The sequence below is a fragment of the Pristiophorus japonicus genome, chromosome 12 (assembly GCF_044704955.1).
Source record: "Pristiophorus japonicus isolate sPriJap1 chromosome 12, sPriJap1.hap1, whole genome shotgun sequence".
NCBI classification, from domain to species: domain Eukaryota; kingdom Metazoa; phylum Chordata; class Chondrichthyes; family Pristiophoridae; genus Pristiophorus; species Pristiophorus japonicus.
The window spans coordinates 190,727,765-190,735,972 of record NC_091988.1 but is presented as its reverse complement, the minus strand read 5'-3'; the positions used below and the strand labels follow the sequence as shown (position 1 = coordinate 190,735,972).

Here is an 8,208-nt window from a genome sequence, read left to right as displayed (position 1 = left end):
CTGCAACTCCCACTAGTTTCCGTGCAGTAAAATTAATATGAATGGACGGGAAGGCCGAGGGAGTGCGTCTGCAGTTTTACGATACACGCTCCCAAAAGGCGAGGCTCCCCATAGCAACACACATTCATAAAATCAGCCCGCCCATGTCGGAAAACACCTGACGCAAAGAAGGGATGACACCATCACGTGATTGGCAGTCCCCAAAACAGGAAGTGATGCCGGGGCATTTCCTTTTTGCAACTGATAGATAAGAAAAGTAGAAAAGCGACATGATCTTAACTATATCGCTTCTCGGCCTTTTGGCTAAGATCATGCGTAACTGACCTGACCAGCCACCATGACCTCCGGGTGGTTTCTCCCTGGTCAGGAAGGTATATGCTTGCCTTTTTGGAAACAGGAGGTGGGTGGGGTGGCTTGACCCATCCACCTCCACGGAGGTGTGTGGGGTGGCTTGACCCACCCACCTCCATGGCACGAACCTGGTATTGCAGTACTTCCAGGAACGGTGCAGTGGCTCTAGGCCTTTTGGCTAAGAGCATTGGCGCAGAGTGATCCTTGGCATGTGCAAGGTGACCTCTGGCGTTTGTGATTTGACAAAGAATTGGAACGATTGGCTACGAATTTCAAAAAAAAAGACATGATCTTAACTACATATTTAGCTAAAATGGTCTTGTCCTTTAAACGGCCACTGTCAAGCCAGTAAAATGTCTTTGATTTCATGGAGCTACAATCTTGTAAACAGAGCTATACAATGGTGATGTGACGATACAATCGTATTTTTTTTCTCGTGACTAATTTTTTTTTTTCATTGTATATGAGAGGTTTCGGAAAAGTTCCTGCTTTTATTTTATATTTTATTTGCTTTTTTTTTCATTCATACTTCTGAACGAGTCGATGCACAGACTGCTCCCGGGCATCGTCAGTGCCCCTTTGTTACTGTCCATCATCTTCCTTCTGATCTTCCATGTTTCTCCTCCGCCCAGAAGATGATCTCCCTCTTTCCGAATGTTAGTATCCCCCTTCCTCCTCCAACCGCCCCCTTGGATAAAATGGGACGTCTAAGTCCGCAATCGGTGTGACCTCAATGCAAAATCTTCTTCTTCAGGACAGGCAGCGTGGCGTGCTGTCATGTATATACTTTTGGGATCACTAGCCACTAGATGGCGTCACTGTTGGAGGCCATTGGGCTGCACGCACGTGTGTGCAGCCCAAGTATAAAAGGCCAGCCATTTTGAATATTAATCACTTTGGGCCTTAATAAAGCAGAGCCAAGGTCATACCTCTTAGAGTTAAACAGTACTCAATCTAACAGTTATTGCATTCACAACACTTGCCAACTGTGGGGGCTTTCGTTCATCTTCAAGTGGTGCTGTCAGTAAGAAAGAAACTGTTTTGGCAAACTTCTCGATGTTTGAGGGTCTATGGGGCCAAGTTTCGGCCTGAGTTGCTCCTGTTTTTTTGGAGCAACTGGTTTAGAATGGAGTATCTTAGAAATTTGAATTCTCGGCATTTAGTTTGCTCCAGTTCTAGTCAGTTAGAACAGTTTCACTTTGGAACAGAATTTTCTTTTCAAAAGGGGGCGTGTCCGGCCACTTACACCTGTTTTCAAAGTTTCGGCAGTGAAAACTTACTCCAAACTAACTTAGAATGGAGTAAGTGAAGATTTTTGTATGTTCGAAAAAGCCTTGTCTACACTTTAGAAAAATCAGGCGTCGGTTACAAATTAGGCGTAGGGAAAGGCGGGGGGGGGGGGGGGGGGTTTAAAAGGGAAGTTTACAAACATTAAACACTTCAGTTTTACAAATAAAGAGCCATCATCAATAATAAATACATCAATAAATCAACCAATAAATCAAAAAAGATTAATAAAAAATATATATATTTTTTTAAATCAATAAATAAAAAATTTTCTACTTACCGACTGCAGCACCGGGAGTCCTCCAACAGCGTGCTGGGACGGTCCCCCCAGTGTGTCTCTGTCAGTGTCTCTATCTGTCTGTCTGTGTGTGTGTCTCTCACTCTCTGTCTGTCAGTGTCTGTGTTTCTGACAGTGAGGGGAGGGGGAGAATGGGAGGGGGAGGGAGAGGGGGAGAAGGGAGGTGGGAGGGGGAGAAGGGAGGTGGGGAGGGGGAGAAGGGGGAGGGGGAGAAGGGGGGGAGAGGGGGAGAAGGGAAAGAGGATGTAGGGAGAGGAGAGGATGTAGAGAGGGAAGGAGAGAGGAGGGAGGATGGAAGGAGAGAGGAGGGAGGAGGGAAGGAGAGAGGAGGGAGGAGGGAAGGAGAGAGGAGGGAGGAGGGAAGGAGAGAGGAGGGAGGGAGGAGGGGAGGAGGGAGGGATGAGGGAAGGAGAGAGGAGGGAGGGAGGAGGGAAGGAGAGAGGAGGGAGGGAGGATGGAGGGAGGAGGGAAGGAGAGAGGAGGGAGGGAGAAGGGCAGGAGAGAGGAGGGAGGGAGAAGGGAAGGAGAGAGGAGGGAGGGAGGGAAGGAGAGAGGAGGGGAGGGAGGGAAGGAGAGGAGGGACGGAGAGAGGAGGGAGGAGGGAGGGAAGGAGAGAGGAGGGAGGAGGGAGGAAAGGAGGGAGGAGGGAGGGAAGGAGAGAGGAGGGAGGGAGGGAAGGAGAGAGGAGGGAGGGAGGGAAGGAGAGAGGAGGGAGGGAGGGAAGGAGAGAGAAGGGAGTGAGGGAAGGAGAGAGGAGGGAGGGAGGGAAGGAGAGAGGAGGGAGGGAGGGAAGGAGAGAGGAGGGAGGGAGGGAAGGAGAGAGGAGGGAGGGAGGGAAGGAGAGAGGAGGAGGGAGGGAAGGAGAGAGGAGGGAGGGAGGGAAGGAGAGAGGAGGGAGGAAGGGAGGGGAGAGAGGGGAGAGAGGTGGGGTGTACGGCTGGGCCCAAGACCTCGGGCTGGATTTACAGGTAGGTGGCATCGGGTCTCGGGGGGGGGGGGGGGGGGAATCGCGGAGGTCCGGGGGGGGGGGGGGGGAAAAGAGAGTCGCAGAGGTCCGGGGGCGGTGAGCGGAGGTCGGGTCGGGTGGGAGGAGCCTTATTCACGCAGCCCAAGTGAGGCCATTCGGCCAGGGCTAGGGGCTGCGTGCTTCGGGCCCCTCTCGCAGTTTTGAGCGCCTGGAGCTACTGCACATGCGCGCCCACTGTAGCCCACAGGGACCTGGCTCCGCCCCCCACAGCTCGTGCTGCACTACGCCCCGCTGCAGAAGACCTGCAGGGAGCCGGAGAATAGGTATGTTTTTTTTAGGCGCACTTTCTGGCGCGAAAAACGGTCGTCCAGGAAAGCGACGCGGCCCGAAACTTGGGCCCTATATAACTATTAATGTGTGCCAGCGTGCAACGCCCACACAAATCCCAAATCCTCCCGCCCGCTGAGTCCCCAGTTTGGTCCGGGCGGTCCTCCGCTCCAGCAGCAGAAGAGGCCGCCTGAATGGGAAGTATGACCTGCCAAAAAAGATTAGTGCACTTCTTTTCTTTATTTCTTTTGCAGGAATTTAGGTCGATGGGGTTCTCTGAAGGATTTCTGGTGCTTTTTTTATTGTTTTGAATTTTTTTTTTTAATCCGTTCCCCCCCCCCTCCCTCCCTGGGCCCGACTCTATCCTCGGCGGTACTTTGCCGAGGATGGCATTTGCTGCCCAGAATGGGACCTACCGCCCGCTGCTGTCCAGAATCGGCATTTTTGCTTTCCCACCTCTTCCCTTCTCCCATGCTTACTGCTCCTCCTCAATGGGGTCTCATGGCCTGCAGCAAGGCTGGTAGTCGATTGCTCACTTTGAGCCGCTGCCACACATGATGGCCTAGCAGGACGTCCCCGACCAGCTCGCACCCTGGAAGGCCTGGCTGCGGACTGCATCACCTCAGCATGTGTGGCAGAACTTTGCTTTGGATGGGTTGCAGAGACTGGCAGGTGCAAAGGTGGAATTATGTCATCCTGAGAGACAACATCAGGTTCCAAGTGACCCGACATGCTGCTACTCCCCCATGGGCAGATCTGGGCGAGCACAAATTGCTTCCCTGCTTTGGCAAGGTTAGGTCCCCGTTCAACTGATGGGGCCCCAGATGATGGAGGCAATCAGTGCATCAAGTTGCCTCTGCATTAACACAGACTGCGACCGCAGCACACCACAGAGCTGATTAATGCCACCACGCACTTCTTGCGTAGGCATGCCTGTTCACTGTGTGATGTCTGTAACACTGTCGTGCAACATTGAATGTGCCCTTGTACTGTACACACCTTACTGGTACACTAGAGGGTGCTGTTGCTGGAGACCCAGGGGTTGCCTGCACACGGCAGGTAACCCAATATAAAAAGGAACACATAGCTTGTTGTCAGCACTGAGGAGCTGCTAATAAAGGACTGCAGGTCTCCACAGTTCAAGTACCATACCCTGCCTCGTGGAGTCATCACTAAAGGTGCCTATATACACCACAACTGGCGACGGGAATACGGGATCACAAACTACACGCTCAACATGTCTAACCTCAGCAACTTTCAGCATTTTACAGAGGGGGAAGATTGGGATGCTTTTGTGGAAAGATTGGAACACTTCTTTATAGCCAACGACCTGGACGGGGACACACCGACCACACTACCGAACAAATGCAGGGCCATCCTGCTTAGCAGTTGTGCCCACCATCTATGGTCTCGTCAGAGACTTACTAGCCCTGGAGAAGACAAGCACCATGAGCTATGAGGAACTTGTAACAATCATACAGGAACAACTAAAACCGAAAGAAAGCATCCTCACAGCCAGGCACCGGTTCTACACTTACCGGCAAATTGAGGGCCAAGAAATTGCCAAGTATGCTGCACACTTAAGAAGACTAGCTGCACCGTGTGAGTTTGGCGACCACCTTAATGAAGCACTAAGGGATATATTTGTCATTGGAATCGGCCACGAAGGCCTCCTACACAAATTGCTCTCGGCTGACATCACGGTCACCCTGCAGAAAGCAATTCAAGTGAGCCAGGCCTACATGGTTTCGGCCAGCGACTCCAGGCGAATACTGACCCAGGACTCTAAACCGGCGAGAACAGTGCACCGCATGAACACTTCTAAAGGCAGAAATGCTGTCCCGAGTCCCGCAACCCTGAGTCCGCCACATGAGTCCGACGGCCCCGTGCTGGCGCTGTGGAGGAAACCACAGGGCCCACCAGTGCCGCTACAAAGACTATGCATGCAAAGGCTGCAAAGAAAAAAGGCACCTTCAGAAAATGTGCAGAAAATGCTTTACTCACTGTGTCTCTGATGAGTTGGCTAATCACCGATGAAGATGAAGCTGCTCTAACCCTGGGAGAAGAGTATGGAATCTTTACCTGCTCCACCAGAAGTTCTCCATGGATGATGGAAGTGAACATCGACGGGGTCCCAGTCTCCATGGAGATCGACACAGGGGTGAGCCAGTCTGTGATGAGCCAAAAGACCTTTGAAAAAATTTGGAGGAATCTTACCACTCGACCAAAACTGTCTCCTGTCCAGGCAAAGCTGCTCACCTATACCAAAGGTAAAATCCAAATCGTTGGCAGTGTAGACATCCAGGTCTCCCAGGGTGGCATGTTGCACAAACTCCCCCTGTGGATTGTAGCCAGCAACTGTCCCATGCTGCTGGGCAGGAATTGGATGAACCGGTTACACATCAGGCGAAGTGGTGCTGTGGAAGAAAAGAGCACCACAGCCTGCCTGCAGAAAGACCACAAAATGACTGCAGCATCACAAGCATGTGGAAGAAAAGAGCACCACAGCCTGCCTGCAACAAGACCACAAAATGGCTGCAGCCCCACAAGAATGTGGAAGAAAAGAGCACCACAAAATGGCTGCAGCACACCAAGCAGCAGACCTGCATTCAAAATGGCCTCCTCCATGCCACGAGTCAACATGGAGGAGCATCATGTGACATCGAGCTGCCAATCGGATTTGAAAGCTCCCTTAAAGGAGACCGGTAACCAACAAAATTTAAAGGGGAAGTTCCAACTATTTGAGTACACGGACTTTAAAGCTAAAGATGCAATTAAAGGGTGCAAGTATGAAAATGTATGCAATGTAACCATGGATTGTGATGCTGGTTTAACTAATGTGATTAATGAGATGAATGCAGGTGTCAATAATGTTAAGAACAAGTTTATTATGCTTAACAATAATGATAGAGATTGTGAAATGCCTAATGTAACCATGTCTGTTGAAACCAGGACATCCAAAAGTGATGCAAGTGCTAGAAAGTATAATGCAGGCTCGACTATGTGTGATCCGAGCCAAGGTGTCAAGTACACTGCCAAGGACACTGCCAAAGGGCATTGGATCCTACAGTCGAGCCTGCATTATACTTTCTAGCACTTGCATCACTTTTGGATGTCCTGGTTTCAACAGACATGGTTACATTAGGCATTTCACAATCTCTATCATTATTGTTAAGCATAATAAACTTGTTCTTGACATTATTGACACCTGCATTCATCTCATTAATCACATTAGTTAAACCAGCATCACAATCCATGGTTACATTGCATACATTTTCATACTTGCACCCTTTAATTGCATGTTTAGCTTTAAAGTCCGTGTACTCAAATAGTTGGAACTTCCCCGTTAAATTTTGTTAATGCCAATGGAATCCTCCTGTGGGAGACCCCCAGGTCCAGCAGGCCACCTGACCATGGACCTTTGGAACGAATGTGATGCCCCTTGCAGGACACACACACAGACAGTGGGAGCAGACCCACTACAGGGACAGTGGTCAATGGGCAGCCCAGCCACCACCCATGGCAACCTGCACCAGACCAGCCCTACAGCCCCTGGCCACCAGGGCCAACACCAGGAGCATGAGGCCAATACCCTCCAGCTTCCCTGGCAAATCCTGGGATGAGCTGACCCTCATCCCCATTGGTGGACAAGGAGCCCACCCAGTCTTGTGGCCCTGCTCACCACCCCACAACTACCCACATCACAGAGTACACACACCACCCACTGCTGCCATGGCTACCTCCCCAAGGGATCCCACAACAGTGACACCACTTGGTTTGTGTGTGAGGGAGGGGAAACATACGAGGCTAGCCTCAAGCATAGGGGTCACATCTGGCAACCACACAACCCTCACCACAACCTCCCATAGCCCACCACTGATCACCTTCCCTGGTCATGACAATTAGGATATGAAAAATGCTCAGGGGGGAGTATTGTTGTGCAGGCATGCCTGTTCTCTATGTGATGTCTGTAACACTGTCATGCAACATTGAATGTACCCTTGTACTGTACACACCTTACCCTTACACTAGAGGGTGCTGTTGCTGGAGACCCAGGGGTTGCCAGCACACGGCAGGTAACCCCGTATAAAAAAGAACACACAGCTTGTTGTCAGCACTGAGGAGCGGCTAATAAAGGACTGCAGGTCTGCACAGTTCAAGTACCATACCCTGCCTCATGGAGTCATTACTAAAGGTGCCTACATACACCACAGCACTGATGACATTACATTATGCAGACCTACAATCGCGTTGGCCTGAAGCTCAATGGCTACTGCAACGTCAGCCATAACCTGTGCCATCATGTCTGAGACCCCATGCTCACTTGTTGCATCCAACATCCCTTGGTCTCGACCAAGGATGGGCTCAGCGGGCTGCTGAGAGGCAGATGCAAACCTTGAGGCGGACTCCTCCATCCTCACAGCTTGTGCACAAGACTCTCGGGCATCCTTGCCAGTGCACCCAGCAGATCGCGGTGCGACCGCAAAGATTGCCTTGTAATTCGGCCTCATCATCAGAGTGCTGCTGAGCATCACTTAGGCACGCACTCACCCTCTGGGGAGCGGGCCCCCCGGGCTTCCCCTCCGCCGTGGTGCTGCTGCAGGCCACTGGGCCTCAGACCATCACCCACCTCCACCTCCCCGACCAAGCTTTCCCTCCCGACAGCTGCTGGCCCCGCTCTCTGAGGCAGCTGTCTCCTGTGTGACGTCCATAGAGGTGTCCTCCTCCTCCTCCTCCTCCTCCTCCTCCTCCTCCTCCTCCTCCTGTGCAACGTCTCTCACAGTCGAAGGCTGGCGTGCAGGCTCTGGTCCGTCTGGTTGATCATCTGAAAGCACAAAGCCAGAGCAGAGCGGTCACCTGCAGGGGGAGGGGGCCAGCACCGGGAAAGGCTTTTGGAAATGCCAGTCTCATGGAAAGAGCTGAAGGATTGTGGTGGCGAGGCTAAATGGCCTGATAAATGCTGCAAAGGAACTCAACA

General features: G+C 51.6%; 1 pseudogene; it reads left to right on the top strand.

Annotated features, from left to right (window-relative positions):
• The first annotated feature begins 283 nt into the window (after nt 1-283).
• Nucleotides 284-516, top strand: LOC139277734 (U2 spliceosomal RNA; annotated as a pseudogene).
• Nucleotides 517-8,208: the final 7,692 nt, after the last annotated feature.